This window comes from Oculina patagonica, chromosome 14 (genome assembly GCF_052425735.1).
Source record: "Oculina patagonica isolate OP01 chromosome 14, crgOcupat, whole genome shotgun sequence".
NCBI lineage: Eukaryota > Metazoa > Cnidaria > Anthozoa > Scleractinia > Oculinidae > Oculina > Oculina patagonica.
The window spans coordinates 25,426,935-25,445,096 of NC_135771.1; the positions used below are offsets into that span (position 1 = coordinate 25,426,935).

At 38.4% G+C, this 18,162-nt stretch overlaps 2 long non-coding RNA genes across 12 annotated transcripts in view; one reads left to right on the plus strand and one right to left on the minus strand.

Moving 5' to 3' along the window:
- On the plus strand, positions 1-16,865 carry LOC144637724 (uncharacterized). 6 transcript variants are annotated; one of them, XR_013567779.1, is made up of 8 exons: positions 1-257; positions 1,562-1,666; positions 2,636-2,706; positions 3,479-3,578; positions 5,793-5,933; positions 7,614-7,685; positions 14,230-14,351; positions 16,035-16,390. It is a non-coding gene; the product is annotated as an uncharacterized LOC144637724 (long non-coding RNA). The 6 variants fall into 6 exon arrangements; XR_013567777.1 differs by having other exon boundaries at positions 7-257; positions 16,035-16,358; XR_013567780.1 differs by lacking the exon at positions 1-257 and adding an exon at positions 16,780-16,865 and having other exon boundaries at positions 1,586-1,666; positions 16,035-16,418.
- The window catches only part of LOC144637725 (uncharacterized), a 16,288-nt gene continuing 14,990 nt past the window's right edge, over positions 16,865-18,162 (minus strand). For all 6 annotated transcript variants that reach the window (XR_013567785.1, XR_013567786.1, XR_013567784.1 and 3 more), the window contains 2 exons: positions 17,552-17,704; positions 16,865-17,267 (listed from right to left, as the gene is read on the minus strand). This is a non-coding gene — a long non-coding RNA (uncharacterized LOC144637725). The remainder of the gene's footprint in view (positions 17,268-17,551; positions 17,705-18,162) is intronic.

An 18,162-nucleotide genomic window follows, 5' to 3' on the forward strand; every position in this document is an offset into this window, starting at 1 on the left:
GCAAACAAACATGGCGGACATTTCAAACGAAAACTTCTGTTAAAAGCCGACCTCGCAGCCATTTTTTTGACTGCGGAACACAGTTTTGCTGTCTTATGTAGTTCTTTGGGAATATCTTAACTTCTGGCACGTTTTAGTTTAGAGAGAGAACGGCAAACAGGGCTTTCTGTTTTGTGCAGCTCAACTTGGTCATAGTTGGTGAATCGTGCAGCCTGAAGTACAAGCTTGAAGCTAAAGCCAACCCTCAGGTTTTATTGGTGAGTAAAACAGTGTTTATAAAGCTCACATAGTTTAAATTTAGTAAACAAATATTCTGGTTAAGTTAATTTGTGCTTATGCAAGAAAACATAAACTAAATGCATGCTTTAATATTACACTGAATGTCTGTAAGCTTCAACACACGTGTATATAAATGCCCAGGGGGGGGGGGGGGGGGGTATTCTGGGTTTGAAAGTTTAGTATCTGGGATTTTTGGGAGTAGGACAATTTTGTATTATTATTTGAGTAGGGATTTTTTGGCTATTGCAAGCAATCTAAAGATTCATGGTAATGCCTTGGCTGCATAGTTCTGCGAATAAAGTACAAACAAACATGTTTTGCTGTTGATTTTTTGGTGGGCTTATTTTGGTCTAGGGTTTTTTGGGGGTTTTATTAGAAGCCCTATGGATTTTTTTGGGTCTTGATTTTTACCACCATTTGATCATCCTCGTCACTTGAAATCCGGAGTACCCCCCACCCCCCCAGGTATAAATGCAACAAAATGGATCATGTTTATCCAGAAAAGGAAACTGCTAAGCTCTACCAGACTCTGAAGTTAAATGTACATATCTGCATTGTCTTTAATTTTGCATGTCTTCATCCATTCTCCCCTCAACACCCCCCCCCCCCTCTATCCTCAGCCACTTTACCCCCTTATATTTACCTTAACAACAAGGAGTTAGCTCTAAGCTGCTCAGTAGTTGGCATGGTGTTATTATGGTGTGGCCTTAGCATTTATTAGCATTTTTGGGAGCAAGCTGGTATCCAATGCTCTGGCACTAACCAGTTTAATTTGTGGTATTGTCCGAGGCCTGTTTCTGGGGAATTTCCATTACCCACATGGGGTCAGCCTGGGTTTACTGTGGCACAGGGATGTCGCTAAGGGCGTGCTGCCAGCTAATTTAACCAAGTGAAATACTGAGAACTTAAGTCGGCTGAAATTGTATTTTCACATGAAATCAAAGTTTACATTTAGAGCTGCTAAGACCAGAAAAGCCAACTGGGCTTGTTGATGAGCCGGCTTAGCGTTTTCTTAGCTACATCCCTGGTTGCAGTTACCTGCATGTACCCTTACATGAAACCCTGGCAGTCTTACTGCGCTTAAATCAACCAATCAATAAAGCGAATAAATGAAATAAATCAACTATAATAAGAGTAGTTTTTTTTTATTTTTCAAGCAGTCTTGTGACAAATCTGTGGACCTCGAATTTCCATTCCAATTGGAGTTTAGAGCTGTTGTTTCTTGAGGCAACACATGCATAGTAAAGCCAGATGGTTAAAAGTTTGTGTCTTTTATCTCTAGAAATGCATATTCCTTACTGACCAGAAAAGACAACAGCCAGAATGAGAACAGACCAAGACAAACAGAACCACATGAAGGATTTAAACCAGTCTTCAAATGGACAGGGTGAATTTATTTTTTTTTCATATACCTATAATTTTCGTGCATGTTTAATTTCATGAGTATTAAGTTTCGCAAAATTTTGCGATTTTGTCAGTGTTTTAGTGATCAGTCGTTAATTAGCACTGAGTTGGCTATAACGATCTCATATTCAACAAGTGTGAGTGGAATAATTGCTTTATAAAAATGCCCAAAGAATTGAAATATTTGAGCTCCCAAGCTGTTTTTGTTGACGTGTATCAGCTACATTTTTGTGGTCAATGGTATATGAGCTCATCATTGCCTGTTATATGTATAACCAAATAACCAATCAAAGCTCAGGAATATTTGTACTCTACGAAGCAGAGTTATGTAAAAAATCAGTTCATTTACCAGTGTCAAAAATTAAAATTAAAGTTACAAAATAATGTAGATTCAAGCCTGTGTCTTTTATCTCTAGGAACCTACATGTATGATAAAAATTTGGTTTGTATCTGATCTTAAAATCGGTTTAAAAAGGTGGTAAAAAACCTTTTTAAACCGCCAACCGGTTAGCTCAGTTGGTTGAGCGCCGGACTGCTGTGCGGGAGGTCGTGGGTTTGAACCCCAGACCAGACCAAAAAAAATAACTGAGGAGAATGTGCTGCCTTTGTAATTACATCTGCAAGTGGTTAGACATTCTAGTCTTCTCGGATAAGGACGATAAACCGTAGGTCCCATCTCCTGTATCTTCAGTCTTCTAACAGGGGACGTTAAAGAACCCACACACTATTCGCAAAGAGTAGGGCACGAAGCTCCCGGTGTTGTGGTCTGGCCTTTACAATTGTATCTTAAATTACATATGTGCAAGGCGCATTTGTACATATAAATATGGAAAATGCGCTATATAAATGCATTTTCATTATCATTATCATTTCAAGATCAGATACAAACCAAATTTTTGTTATGTCAAACACTGATCGCCCTAATAACACCTACATGTATATTCCTGACTAGGGGAAGACATCGGACAAAGACAGACAAAACGACAGGAAGGATTTCAAACCAGACTTCTCATGAATCACTTGGTGAGTGGATTTTTTTCATGGTCATGATGATTGATATACATGTGTAGTTATTGCACTAAACACATAAGTTACAGTTGTCAGTTCCGACAGTTTCAAGTACACTAGGAAGAAGGCGAGTCTGAAAATGAAGGTCATTGCAAAACCAAGTTCTGGTCACTTCACGATTTAGAGCCAATTATTTTATTCTATTTCAGCCCAGGTTTTTGAAACATCATTTGCCTGTCCAGTGTCAGTCATTCACCCAGCGGCACTGATGGGTAATAAATTTCATTCCGTGGCCACAATCCTTTATCATGCAGTTAAGAGTGCCCTTGCATTCATAAAAATTATTAATCAAACGTGTCACAACAAGGGTGAAAAATTGAATTTTGCTAATATTTTTTACTTAATGTTAGGTAGGCAAAGGTGCAACTAAAATCACTGAATAGTAATTTTGGTCAAATATCCTAGTTCAGGAAAAAATATAAATAATTATTGTTTTATTATTCAACAAATCGTCAACAACACAATTGGTAGATAGAAAAACTGTAATTGTGCAGTGCTTTACAAGACTCATGTCAGATGAATCAGACTTCGCAACCTACATATATCGCAGGATATCCGTTACGTACGGATGACAGATAACATAGATGACCATACTTGTATGGGTAGACAGCGCATTTGTTGAATAATAATGTGAGATATTTGTACCCTGGGAAGCATAGTTGGGTAAAACTTAAAGCAGTTCCTAAAGTTTAAAATGTAGATTCAAGCCTGTGTCTTTTATCTCTAGGAACCTACAGTGATGTTTATTCCTGAGTAGCAGAGAACATCAGACCACGACAGACAAAACCACATGAAGGATTAAAACAAGACTTCACATGGATCACCTGGTGAGTGGATTTTTTCATGGTCCCATTATTGATATACCGTAAAATTCCGCTTATAAGCCCCCTGGTTATAAGCCCCCTGGTTATAGGCCCATCAACCTGGAAACAAAAAAATACATCTGGTTATAAGCCCCCCCCCCCGGATATAAGCACCCCTCTACCGGATGACAGTACTGAACAGGGATAAATGTTGCTTTTTTGTGCGTTTTTAACTTAAAAACGTATTTCGATCAACACTCCTGAGGCTCGATTCAAAACGTTTTTTCCTTCCGCTTATAAGCCCTCCCGAATATAAGCCCCTCTGCTTTTAAGCCCACCCAAAAACCCTTACGAAGTTGTATAAGCCCAGGGCTTATAACCGGAATTCTACGGTATTATGTGTCATGATTGATACATGTATACCTGTGCAGTTTGCACAATACTATTATAAGTAACAGTTGTTCTGACAGTTTCAAGTAATCAAGGGTGGAAAATTCAATTTCTCTCGTATTTGAATGTTTAACTTGTTGCAAGAGATTGAACCCTCATGTAGTAAAGCACTGCCATTTATAAAAAAAATAAATCAAACCTATAGCGACAAGGGTGGAAAATTCAATTTCTCTCGTATTTGAATGTTTAACATGTTGCAAGAGATTGAACCCTCATGTAGTAAAGCACTGTCTTTATAAAAAAAATAAATCAATGAAATCTTTAGCGACAAGGGTGGAAAAGTCAATTTCTCTCGTATTTAAATGTTTAACTTGTTGCAAGAGATTGAATCCTCATGTAGTAAAGCACTGTCTTTATAAAAAAATAAATCAAACCTATAGCGACAAGGGTGGAAAATTCAATTTCTCTCGTATTTGAATGTTTAACTTGTTGCAAGAGAATGAACCCTCATGTAGTAAAGCACTGTCTTTATAAAAAAAATAAATCAATGAAACCTTTAGCGACAAGGGTGGAAAATTCAATTTCTCTCGTATTTGAATGTTTAACTTGTTGCAAGAGATTGAATCCTCATGTAGTAAAGCACTGTCTTTATAAAAAAAAATAAATCAATGAAACACCTTTAGCGACAAGGGTGGAAAAGTCAATTTCTCTCGTATTTGAATGTTAAACACGTTGCGAGAGATTGAACCGTCATGTAGTAAAGGATTTTATAAAAAATTAATCAAACCTATAGCGACAAGGGTGGAAAATTCAATTTCTCTCGTATTTGAATGTTTAATATGTTGCTAGAGATTGAACCCTCATGTTAGTAGTAAAGCACTCCCATTTATAAAAAATAAATCAAACCTATAGCGACAAGGGTGTAAAATTCAATTATTCAATTTCTCTCGTATTTGAATGTTTAACATGATGAAAGATATTGAACCGTCATGTAATAAAGAACTGCCATTTATAAAAAAATTAATCAAACCTAAAGCGACAAGGGTGGAAAATTCAATTTCACTCATATTTGAATGTTTAACTTGTTGCGAGAGATTGAACCCTCGTGTAGTAAAGGATTTTATAAAAATTTAATCAAACCCATAGTACCAAGGGTGGAAAATTCAATTTCTCTCATATTTGAATGTTTAACACGTTGCGAGAGATTGAACCGTCATGTAGTAAAGCACTCCCATTTATAAAAAAAAATCAAACCTATAGCGACAAGAGTGGAAAATTCAATTTCTCTCCTCTTTGAATGTTTAACACATTGCGAGTTCCCTCTAGCACCATGTTGACTTCCATTTTAAAATGTTGTGTCAGAGTAACGGCCATGTACATGTAGCTACATTTAGGTGTAGAAAAAGAAAAAACCAAATTGCTGAAAAAGGGTCATCAACATCATCCAATGGCCAATTCCTTCTATAGCGCGCGCCTGAAGGGAATCACGGTAGTTGTATTCATCAAACCATGCGCGAGACTCGGCAACGATTCACGCTGCTGAGTCTCGCGCATGGTTTGATGAATGCAGCTACCGTGATTCCCTTCAGGCGCGCGCTATAGAGGGAATCGCGTATTCAATCTTCAAGCCAAAATCCTTGGTGCTAAATTTAACTCATCGTTCATCCAAATCTAGTCCATCTCAGAGGGCTGGCTCAGCTAATGTGTAACCAGGCTGGTGTGGAAGTCTTTTCAGCAAACCAAGCCAGCCCAGCTCATTATAATCAGGCTCTTAATCTCTTTATCTACTTCCAGTTTATTTTATTTATTTATTTATTTTAAATCTATTTTGTTTTATTGCATTTATAGGAAAATCAACAGTTACACTGTCTGAAGCAGTCATTACCGACACTTCCAACGAACCAGTCTGCACTAAAACAGATAACATCGATGACACCATCCCATACAATGAGGGTGATGATAAGTTTAAGAACGTTGTTTTCCGTCTAGGTAAGATATTTATTTATCAGAAATAACAAGTTGTAGAAAACTAATATATACTCAGTGAGCCAGCTCGCAGTGACAGCGTCAGTAATGACGACACTGATGACAGTGACGAGACTACAGATACCGTTCTTCCAAGGTATTACGGGGGGAGAAAACGGTATCTGTAGACTCAGATTTTTTATTATTATTATTATTATTTGCTCCAAAAATTACAACTTACAGTACTATACATAACACGAACAACCGTACCTTAGTTACAACACGTGCTTTCTTTCTAAATATACACAATAAAGGCTATTATTGGTACAGGATAATTGGATATCAGCTATTTCTTATATTAAACTTCCAGTTTATAATCAGCATAGGTGTTTCACATGAAGCACTGGACTCTGGATTAACCAGTCCATGTTTGAGCCCTGGCCAAGGTCACTGTGTTGTGTTCTTCAGCAAGACACTTTATCCTTATAGTACCTCTCTCCAACCAGGGGTATAAATAGGTACCGGCAAACTAATGGTGGGGGGTAACCCCGCGATGGACTAGCATCCCATCCAGGGGTGAGTAGAAATACTCCTAGTCACTTTATGGTACAGAAACCGGGATAAGTTTGGGCTTGATGCAGAAGTTACCTTACTGTTCTGTTATAAATGGGTACCGGCGACATAATGCTGGGAGGGAACCCTGCAATGGACTAGCATCCCATTTAGGGGGGAGTAGTAATATTCCTAGCCGCTTAATGCTATGGAAACCGGGATAAGCTCCGGCAGTGTGGGCCGCTTGGCTTGTGGCTTCTCCTTCTATCTTTGTTGGGAAAAACAAAAGAAATATCTTTGAGAAAATTTCTTTCTGAATTATCATTCAGTATTTCAAGACAAACAGACGAGAGTTTTTGTTTACATTAACAGGACTACAAGATCTAGCCGCTCATAAACATAAGCTTCCAGTGTCTATGCTTTTATTCCATAACAAATCGATTAAAATAATTGTCAGTTGAATGGTTTCACAAAACCTTAAACTCAACCTACTCCAGTCTTAAGGTAAAAGGCAAAGTCTGCATTGAGTCAAGCGGCTTATGACACCAGAGCTTATCCTAGTTTCTGTAGCATTAAATATTAGGAATATTTTTACTTCCACTTGGATGTAAAGCTAGTCCATCCTAGGATTACCCCCAGCATTATACAGTGGAACCCCGATACAACGATATGCAAAGGGGGCAGTAAAATTATATTGTTATATCGAGGAATCGTTATATCGGGGTTCCGTCCCATACATTTTACTATTGCCAGGACATAACATATTCATCGTTATATCGGGAATATCGTTATATCTAAGATCGTTATATTGGGGTTCCACTGTAATTCATAGGTACCTATTTATACACCTTGGTGAAGACAAGCACTATGAGAGTGAGGTGTCTTGCCCAAGAACAAAACACAAATGACTCAGCCAGGACTTGAACCAAGACCGCTTGATCCGGAGTCCAGCATGTTAGGCCATCCAGTTTCTGAATCGGCCCATGTTTCTAAAACGCTTTTTTGAAACAAAAACTGTGCCTTGAGTCCCTCTGAGTCTTGCCTGAGTCATGACGTCACTCGCACACTTCACTATTTTGCAAACTTATGCCTCTTATGTTGTGGCAGTAATATTGTCTGATGTGGTCAATTTTATCTTTTTTTCCTCTTCAGGGACAATGGCTGAACAAAACATCTCTCACCATCATTTTCAAATGTCCTGTCTCTTAAGGATTAAGGAAGGAGGTAAGTTCTCATCTTGAGTTAAAGATTGTTAATGCTGCATATGTTACCAGAAAATATACATAATCCAGATTTTTTTGATTTGAACTACTACCCCCCCCCCCCCCACCCTTGAAAAATTCCGGTTTACATGTAGCAGCTTCCTCTCCTTCAGAATCTCCAAAGAGCTTTCTTGGGATGGGGTGGGTAGGGATATCCTCAGAGGCACACAATCCTTTTATGATCAATTATGGTTCCAGCCTGGATGGTGGAGGTGGACTGGGGATGGGAGCCAGGGAGTAAAAGGGGGGAGGATATAGGAGAAGAGGGGACGGGAAGCAGGAGAAAATGGGTAAAATTGTACAACAATGTCATTTTGTTATATTTCGCAATAGATATGGGACAGAGATGGGAACCACCACATAAAGGGGGGGGGGGGGGGGGGGGGGTTTTATTTGATTTAAGATATTTTTTATTTTTGTGCGATACAGGCTTGATAAAAAGCGATTTTATATATTAGCTAAAATGGTTTATATACTTGTTAAAACAGTGGCTGTGATATGTCCATTTGTTCTCGGAGCGATTCCTGGTATATCCTACGTGACGATTCTTCCGAAACAATGTTTTGTACGCACCGCAACAGTGGCGTTTTGTTGACGCAGGTACTCTCGTTGAGTCGTGTTCAGATCGTCAAGATTCTGCTAAGTCTCACTTTCAGGTCAAAAATATATTACTTTCGCGGCAAAAACGGATAAGAATTATCATGCTGATCTTAATTACGTGGATGTTAACAAATATGATTTAAATAATTCGAAGATTATTTAACAATAGCCTATAAAAAGTACAGATAATAGTGATAATAGCTTAGTGAGCTCGCCAAGAGAATAGTTTTCGGTATAGATTGATAAAGAAAAAAACACGCATGTCTGCACTCAGGTACCAGAGTCGGGAGGTTTAGACCCCCCTATCCCCTCCCACTAGATCTGTATCATGTTATATTGTGCACATGTACCATTGCTTTTCGCTGCAGCTTGGCCGTTTTGGCTTTAAACAAAGCATTCCTCGCAGGAATAAAGTGACGGAAATGAAAATACCTGATTATGTTTCAACTAAAAACTATATTCTTTTCAAAATCACAGCCTCGGGTTTATTCTTTAAATATTTTTTAAAAATTCGCAAATTTCAGCCTCGATATTCTTATAAACTAGATTGTTATAAAATAAAAATCAAAGTGCCCGTTGGGCTGTCTCGTGTTACAGATCAGTAAAGTAGCACCCGTTGCTAACAATCATATAAGCTCAGAAAAACCATCTCCGGATTCTACAATATTAATTCTCAAATTTCATTCTCAAGCATTTGCAACAGCTTGTGCTATACCAGCATCGCACCATGTGCCCTTTCTTCACATTCTACTCAAATAGTCAAACCTGTCCAACTGTCCTTCCAAAAACTCAACAAAATCTTCGCAATGATGTTAAGCTTGGAGCAGACGAGCACAGAATACTTAACGTTACGTTGCTAGTGTAACAGAGACCATACCACAAGCACACAAAACAAAATGCTCTTTTTCATAAACTGAAAGATGGCGACTTGAGTTGAAAAAAGAAATTAAGTCTTTGCTAGTCTATGAACAAAGTTTTTTTAAGATTGAAAAATATTTTGCCTGATTGTGGTTTACAGAACTTCTGCTGTGATATTGAATCGTTAAAAGAAATCCAGACAGAACTGTTCAACATTTACGCTGCAAACTGAGAACCAGGTACCCAATCGCTATATAAAATGCAGGCAAGAATTCCATGAGTTGAACAGCAAATAGTTCTTAAGTTAAATGATCGACAGAAAAAAAAATATAAAATAGCTAAGCTGCTTCTTAGAGCTTGCAGTTGAAATTTTCATCAAATATACACGTGTAGTTCATGAAAAACGTTGCTGTTACTGGAATTTTCCAGCCCGCACTTTAAATGTTTTTATCTCTCCACAGGACTAACCATTAGTTCTAACAGAGTCGTTTGTAAAACAGCATAACTCAACAATACACTTTATAATTATATAGATAGATATATCACTGTTGTACAGCAAAGTTTTGTACAGATAACTAAGGTAACTTTAACTTGTTTAATAGATGGGCTTCCAATATGTAAAAGAAGTGTTCTATATACACCTCTGCACAAACATGTTACCCTACCGTTCACTCACCTTGCAACTAAAATTATTCTCAGTGAAAATAAACTAGAACTGTGCATGAAAAGCCCTCAGTCACATATAATAACCTTGATTAAATTATTAATTCTCAATACGCTTTTTAGAACTTCCAGCGCAACTTGTTGATACAGGTACCTAATTAGTAAGACATAAGTACACTGAACAAAGCAAATTTGTTTCCCGTTTCGCAGATAACGATATTCGCACTTCCCTTAATGGTTTTATTCTGTATCTACCGCGTATTCAATATACTGCTTTCCTATTATGGCCTGAATGAAGTTTCAACCTACCAAAACGCAAAATGAGATACCACTTCAATTTTTCTGTTTGCGTGATAACTTCACTTAATATTCTCCTTTTGACACATCATTTGACATACATGTATCTGAAAAGTGCTCTGGCGCCAACAACCCTCGACCCGATTGTACACTACCCCCCGACTACCCACTACACAGTATCTTCGACAGATGTTGCCCGAACATTCAGTCTTTGTTTAGCAAGAACGTCACCTGACACTACACTTGAAATCTAAAGCCGAAGTGGTGAAAAGCAAAGCAAATTAGTTTCCTGAGAAGGTTTTTCGACGTAATTTGCTTCTCACTTCTTTCTAATGGGGATCTGTTTTATCTGGAGGCATTATGTATTAAATAGAGCCGTAAGATTGTGGCCAAGGAAATGTCTAGAGGTCATTGCATAAATAGTCTGCGCTGCGTGGTTTCCTGTTTGTTTCACACTTCTTTGCCACATGTTTTGCTAGTTTAGTTTGTTTTTGCTCAAGTCTATTTGTAAAATACGCTTTAAACTCTCGAAATTTACGCCGTGGAAGGACAAGATATATGTTCCGTGAAAACGTTGATTACTTGCATTTTGTTGATACTGTTGCAAGATGTATTGTGTATTACACTTAATATATCTTGGTCCGGCTTCGCAAGTGACAACCGGAAATGAATTTGATTGCTTGACGCTTAAAAGACTTTATCCCTGGTCCTCTTCGTGCCAAATTTCGAGTTTAGTGCTCGCCTTATTTCATCCCAGACCTTTCGTGCTTCTCTGCTCTTCAGGCGATCGAAATTATCAGCCCAAAGACGAATTAGCATTTTCTGATCATCGTCGGACCCATTTGTCGTAAGTTCTCTTTACCGGTCCGGATTCGGGAGAAGATGCTGTACTTGCAACAGCAACGGGACTCGTCGGGGAGCTCGTTATATCGCTCGATGCGCTCCCTGGCCTGCTTTGACTGCCTTCACCCACGTTTAACTGCGAATGCAGTTCATTCATAAAAGGGCCAAACTGCTGTTGCTGCTGCTGCTGCTGATCAAAAAAGTAACCGGATAAAATGGTGTTGAACTGAGAAAAAAGCCACCTCCATCCATGATCGAGTGTTCTAGCGAAGTTCCCGCGCTTTGTGTCATGACCTTCAATGTCATTTCCCTGACAGGTTCTGTTATCACTGGAGACGGCTTCCTTTGTTATTAAAGACAAAATTTTGGAAAATCGGTTCGCCTTTTTTTTTTAAGTGGAGGTCGCACTTAAAAATCTCGCGTGTTGATAGATTTTCACCGCAAAGTAAACAAATTCTTCCAAAAAATTTTTTAGTGCGACCCGGCCCTAAGAAAAACAAACAAAAAGGAATTATGAATTTGACTTTGTGACCTTAGTGTCTTCAAAATATCATATCACGTTCTGGAAAGCGTATACAATTAACAAAGCAAAGCAAATTAATTTCCTGTTTCTCAGATAACGATAATCGCACTTCCCTTAATCCTTTTATTCTGTTTCTACACTATTCGTAATACGCCCTTCCTATTCTTTACTGAATAAAGTTTAAAGAAACGAACAAAGCCGAAGATGAGATACCACATCAATATTTTTGTTTGCGTGGTAACTTCACTTAATATTCTCCTTTTGACACATCATTTGACATATCTGAAAACTGCTCTGACTTCAACAACCCTCGACCCTAACACGCACCAAAATGGCTTTCTTGTAACGCAAACAGAAATTTAACAACAGCTTTTCTGCCAGCCGCATACTTTAACAATACCCACCGCAAATATAATATCAAAACACAAACCTACCGTAAAGATAAATTCATTTTCCATGTAAAAAACTACCTATTTAAGCAACATATGTGAGATAAAATCTCCTTATCAGATTTGGCGGTATTACTAAAGATGATACTTCATGTAATATATTACATTATTCACATACCTTAGCAATCCAAACATTTACACCATGTCTCACACGTGTAAATAAGCACGTTTAAAACTCGACAAGAGAAAACGCGCAATACGAAGAACAGCATCCCGATGCATCTTATCAGCAAAATGTATCTATGTAAATATGCCTATTTCTTACCTTGTTTCCTTGCTACTTTATCACTTCGTTACCTTACGAGAGGTCTTACACAAAGCACTATCCTGAGCTACCAAGTTCCCTCGGATAATCTCGTGTTACGTCACGGTCACGTCGTTCACGACGTGACCGCGACGTAACACGAGACAAAAAGTGTATACGTACAGCCAATAGGCGCACCCAAAAAGGAAAAAAAAAATAAAGAAAAAAAAGGTCCCACACTGGATTCGAACCTTAATATTCTTGGATTGTGAGGCGGTAATGATCTCCATTTCGCCACGCAGTACCAACTAAAAATTTTACCAAAAAAAATAATCAAGTATCGTTTTCTTGCATCTATTCAATTTACATTCCTTTCATTACAATTCAAAATACGCGTGATAAAGTGTGTATGAGTGATAATTGGTTATTATCTGCACCACAAGAAAATTTTGCTGTAAATCGTTCATTTGTGGCTCAACAGAGTTTGCGACGGTGGAAAAAATGCAATTGAAAAATGTTACTCTTCGTTCCTTTTCGTAACACTTCGATATGTCCGCAATTTTTTCTCATACAGCTGGCCGTTTTTTGTTATTTTTCGTGCAACCACTTTTTCAGTTTTCTCTGTCGTGGAGACATTTTGTAGTCCATTACTTCGAAATGAGCTTTTATCCCCTTTGTGAGACCTAAATTTATTTTTTCTTATGTTAATTTCAAACGCGGAAGATTATTTTATGTTGATGTTTTCGTAGAGTTTTAAAGCCGGTCAACTGAACTCTTAGAAATCAAATGACTCATGGATTCTCATTTTTAAGCCTTTTCACGCATGTTTACTGGGGCCTGGCATGGCCAAAATACGAAGGCTCTGAGATCAACAATGGTGCAACACTAATTTCAAAAGATCAAAAAAACGGCAAGTGCGGTGCCATTTGTCTTACAAGGGCGCATGTATGCCAACTCTTCTGGTGGGAGTTGGGGGCAGCTGGACTTACCGTTTTCTCTCGCTTTATTCTCGGTTTACGCCCCTTCCTTTAAGCCTAGTTTTCACTAGCGACGCAAGCACAAGCGCGATAACGCAAAAAGGACAAATTTTGACTCTTGTGCATCCAAATGCAATGTGCTTGTGCTGTTGCTTGAGTCGAAGTCGTTTCCATGGAGAAGTAAGAGCTGTTATCCTTGCGCTTGTGCTTGCGTCGGGTTGCGTCGCTAGTGAAAACCAGGCTTTACGGCTCCTGCCTTTTTGTGTAATTTCTATTTTAAAATCCTATACAATGTTGCAAAATTTTCCCAATTTCTCTTGGTTCCCGCCACCTCCAATATCCCGCATCCCGCCTTCTTCTCCCGTCCACACTAAGAATGACAACTTCGAGAGAAACCAGATTTTTTATCGTTTCCTCTTGTGTTTGATTAACCAGCCAGTCTGATTCGAGAGCAAATCGAGGCTGGTTAGAGGTCGCTCAGTGGAGCATCCCTTGGGGCGTATGGAAGATTAAGCCTGATTTTCACTAGCGACTCAAGCACAAGCGCAAACATTTACCAGCTCTTATTTTACCGTGAAAGCGGCCTCGACGCAATCATAAGCACACGCGCAAGCACAAGGATCAGAATTAATGTTTTCCTTTTCTTTGCATGCGTTTGCGTTATGCTGTGTGAAAACGAAACACCACATAACCACAAGGAAATTTACGACGTCTCGCCCTGTCTTAAACACTTGTTCTAGATTCCCCCGTGTCTGAGCATTTGAAATTAGCAAACATATGTTTTACTTAAAATAAACTACTTAATATGCTCGCGCTTGTGCTTGCGTCGCTAGTGAAAACCAGGCTTTAAAGTCGTAGTGATTGTCTTGTAGGGGCCATATCTTGTAGGGGCCATATCTTAGCGCCGTTTATGGGAGTTTTTGAATTCCCCTGCATCACTCATTTCATCTTTGCTTTTGAACCCTGTGTGAAAATACCAATTATCGTCAAGTAATGTCATGTAATATTACTGTAACTGGATGTTAATAAACTCTGTGACTTTTTTGTTCCAGGCTCGACGCCATTACGTTCAAGAAGTGCAGTGATTGGTTCCGAACTGTTTACCATCTCCATGCGGACTGATCGTGTACCATACACCACGGATCCATTATGCTCTCATTTCCACCAGTGACAGGTTAGATAGACTTACCTCTAAACAAAAATGTGAGCGTTCTAAAGGAGCTTTAACCGTGATATTTAATGTCAAATTTTATTAAGGGCACCAAAACTCGAAAAGGATTATGATCGGCCAATGTGATAAAACGTTCAGCATAATTGGTTTATTCTTCTTCACAGCCGTTGTTTGGGGCCCGTCACACAACGATTTTCCAGAGGAAGAGTTACGTGACGGCTTCGAACTGGGAAAAATTGGTATTCAATTTCACTATAAATTTGCTCAGTACTTAATATGCTTGCGTCGCTAGTGAAAACCAGGCTTTAAGTCGTAGTGATTGTCTTGTATGGGCCATATCTTGTAGGGGCCATTTCATTTGCATTTATGGGAGGTGCACGAGGTGTACGTAAGCATAGGTTACCAGGTGGATCGATAGGATTAGCGCCTCTGGGGACATGAATGAATCACTTGCTGCATTATTAAGTTTTAAATTCCCCAGCTTAACTCGTCTTATCTTTGCTGTTGAACCCTGTGTGAAAATACCAATTATAGTCAAATTTTGGCAGGTATAAATATTACTGTAGCTGGATGTTAGTTAACACTGTGACTTGTTTGTTCCAGATTCGACGCCATTACATAAGTGCATTGATAAGTGAACTGTTAAAGGTCTCCATGCGGACTGATCGTGTACCATACACCACGGATGGCAGCCATTATGCTTTCATTTCCACCAGTGACAGGTTAGATAGTCTCACCTCTAAACAAAAATGTGAGCGTTCTAAAGGAGCTTTGCCCGTGATATTTAAAATCAGTTTTTATTTAGGACACCAAAAATCGGAAAGGATTACAATCGGCCATTGCACCATAAAACTTTTAGCAGAATTGGTCAATTCACAGCTTGTGTTCTCCTTCGCAGCCGTTGTTTGGAGCCCGTCACGCAACGGATGAGTTGCGCGACGCGCCTACTCGTCACGCAACGATCTCTCGGAGGGAGAGTTGTGTAACAAGTCCAAGTAACGGCTTCAAACTGGGAAACTTAAGCTTTTTGGATGGTATTCCATCTCACTAAAAATTTGCGCAGTGCTTTGAAGAAGTCAGGTTTTAGCCAGTGTTTTTGACAATCTTGAAAATTGACATTGAAAATTTTGACGTGGTTGAAAGATGACAGTTAATTATTTTAGTATCGATGTATTTTTTTTTATTGAAAAGGGTAACATTTTTCTTTTTCTTGCTTTTCCCTATCGAGCAAAGAAAAGCTAACGTTTCTCTGTAGTGTACTTTGGTGTGTGCAGCTTGTAAAGAAAACGACACAATATTTTCACACTTAACGTACATGTTGCCCATACGGAAAGCGTTCAAATTATATACTTCAAGTTCCAGTGTTGTTCTTGTACGTTATATTTTTGCGGTACATTGCCCAGTGTCTATTATTATAAAGAGTCTTCGGAAAGCAGCGGAGTTTAAATTTTTTAACTTTCCTTGTGATAATCTTATCTAGTTTATAATCTATTTATGTCATATCAAAAAGGAAAAACCTTATTTGCATTTACTTCCAACACACATTTCCGTACGTGTGAAAATGTGTGTTGAAAGTAAATGCAAATGAGTTTCTCCTTTTCAATATGATATTCAGAATACTTTCTTGGCTATGGCGAAAAGAATTTCATAATCATCTATTTATATTTTATTTTCTATTTTCTACAGCTGTGACCAAAAGCAACCGAGTGTTGTTACGACAAAAGGCAGAGAGATGTTTCACCGGATAGTTTTTATTCTGTGGTACACAACAAGGTAGTCGACATCAGAGTAGAACAACGCAAGGTTTGTAAACAAAGGGATTCATTTCAATCAAGTCATCTTCAGAGTAAAGCGGTTTTACGAGGAAGTCGTATGAACTTTGCATTGTTCGACTCTGATATTGATTACTGTGTTGTTTATTGTTTGCAAAAGATATTTACACTGAAACTGTTGTATTAATGTGACATTGTTTTATTGATTTGTCTGTATTAAGGTAATATTACGGAATAAATTGCTTTGTTTCTGTACAGAGTTGTTTCAACATTGCTATCTTTACTAGACTTTTTGCAGGTGCCTTTGAAATGGCGAGTCACAGAAAAATAAGATATCAATCTTGGAAGGAAGAAAAAAGTTGAGAGAGCCAGCCAGCCATCATTAAGTAGCATTTCTCTTATACTTTCAGCAAGAGTTTGCTGTTAGCATCTTTGCGGTACAGTGAACTCTAATTTGCATGCGTCTTGTTCAAGTATGTCGTATTTGTAAGAAGTGAGATGTACTGTACGTCGTGACTGGAAGTAAAGCTACTTACAGTTACGACATACAGTACACCTCACTTCATACAACAACGAAATACTCGTCCACGACGCATGCGCATTAGAGTACACTGTACCACAAGGATGAGAACGCCAAACTCTCGCTATAAGTATATAAGAAATGGTAGTTAGTGGTGGCTGGTGGGGAGGTGGTGTATTGTACATACACTTTTTATCTTACTTCCAAGGTTGATATTTTGCTACGGCCGTTTTTCAAACTGGTCATTTTCAAGGCATCTGAAAAAGAGATATATAATGTTTGAGCATTGCACATACAAGCGTTTCCCGCCAAAAGACTTAGAAAAAAACTTGACTCAAAATAGACGCGCAGCATGCGTTTGTAGAAAGTCATACCACAACGATGAGAACTCAAAAAGACTTAGAAAAATTTTACTCAAAAAATGGTACGAAATGCGCATGCGTGTACAAAGTTGTACCACAAGGATGAGAGCGCCAAACTCTCGCTATAAGTATAAAAGAAATGGTAGTTAGTGGTGGCTGGCGGGGAGGCTTGGGATTGTACCCCCACTTTTTTCATTTTTTTCCTTGGCTGATATTTTTATTTTGGTCGTCTCTCAATCACTAGTTCTGGTCGTTTGCAAGGCATCTGCAAGAGAAATAGAACGAAAAGACATAAGAAACATTTGACAAAAAAATATCATACCAGACGCGCATGCGTATATATAAACTTTTACCACAAGGATGAGAACTCAAAAAGACTTTGAAAAATTTTACTCAAAAACGGTACAACCTAATAACCCTCACCCAAACAACGGCACACATACGCCCTGTTGCATAAAAATCCTGTTTTATTCTAAACCGAAGGTGGAAAAGCTTCGTTCAAGTTTGCTGATGTATTTTCTTCACTGAAAATGTTTAAATAAAACTTACTTGGCCCATACGTTCACAGAAAAATGCCCGTGAAAGGAACTTTGATGACGGCGTTTGTAATCCTCTCGAAATCCATCCCAAACTTCGAAGATGCTCGCTGTTCCTGTTGATACCTAGCCTCTCCGGAAAGCCTGTTCGCAGGCTAGTTGATACCTAAACAAAAACGAAAAAAAAACTTACCAAAACTGTTTCTTGACTACAATGTCAACTTTCGTAGACGCCATTTATTATTTACTATGCAAGTTTAATTTCGAAGGTGAGAATATAAGATGCAAATTGCGCTATTAATTAGCAGACGTAAACAAAACATTTCATTTCAATTTTATTGGGACGCAATAAACTTTGGAAAGCGCAACAAAACACGATTGGATTTATAGACTGAAGAAGGTTCTGTTTACACGTGAAAAGAGTATCAATTTAAATTACTACATGTATTTGTATTTTGGCTTTTTCCCAAACCTAATAGTTCTTATCGCTGATTTGTAAGACATTTCAATGAAATTAGACTGCGTTGCGGACGAAACTGTCCCGAGATAAATAAAATTTCAAACACAAACACGTAGAAGAAAAACAATTTTTGAACGCACTGTCGATGTACTTACGGCTGACCG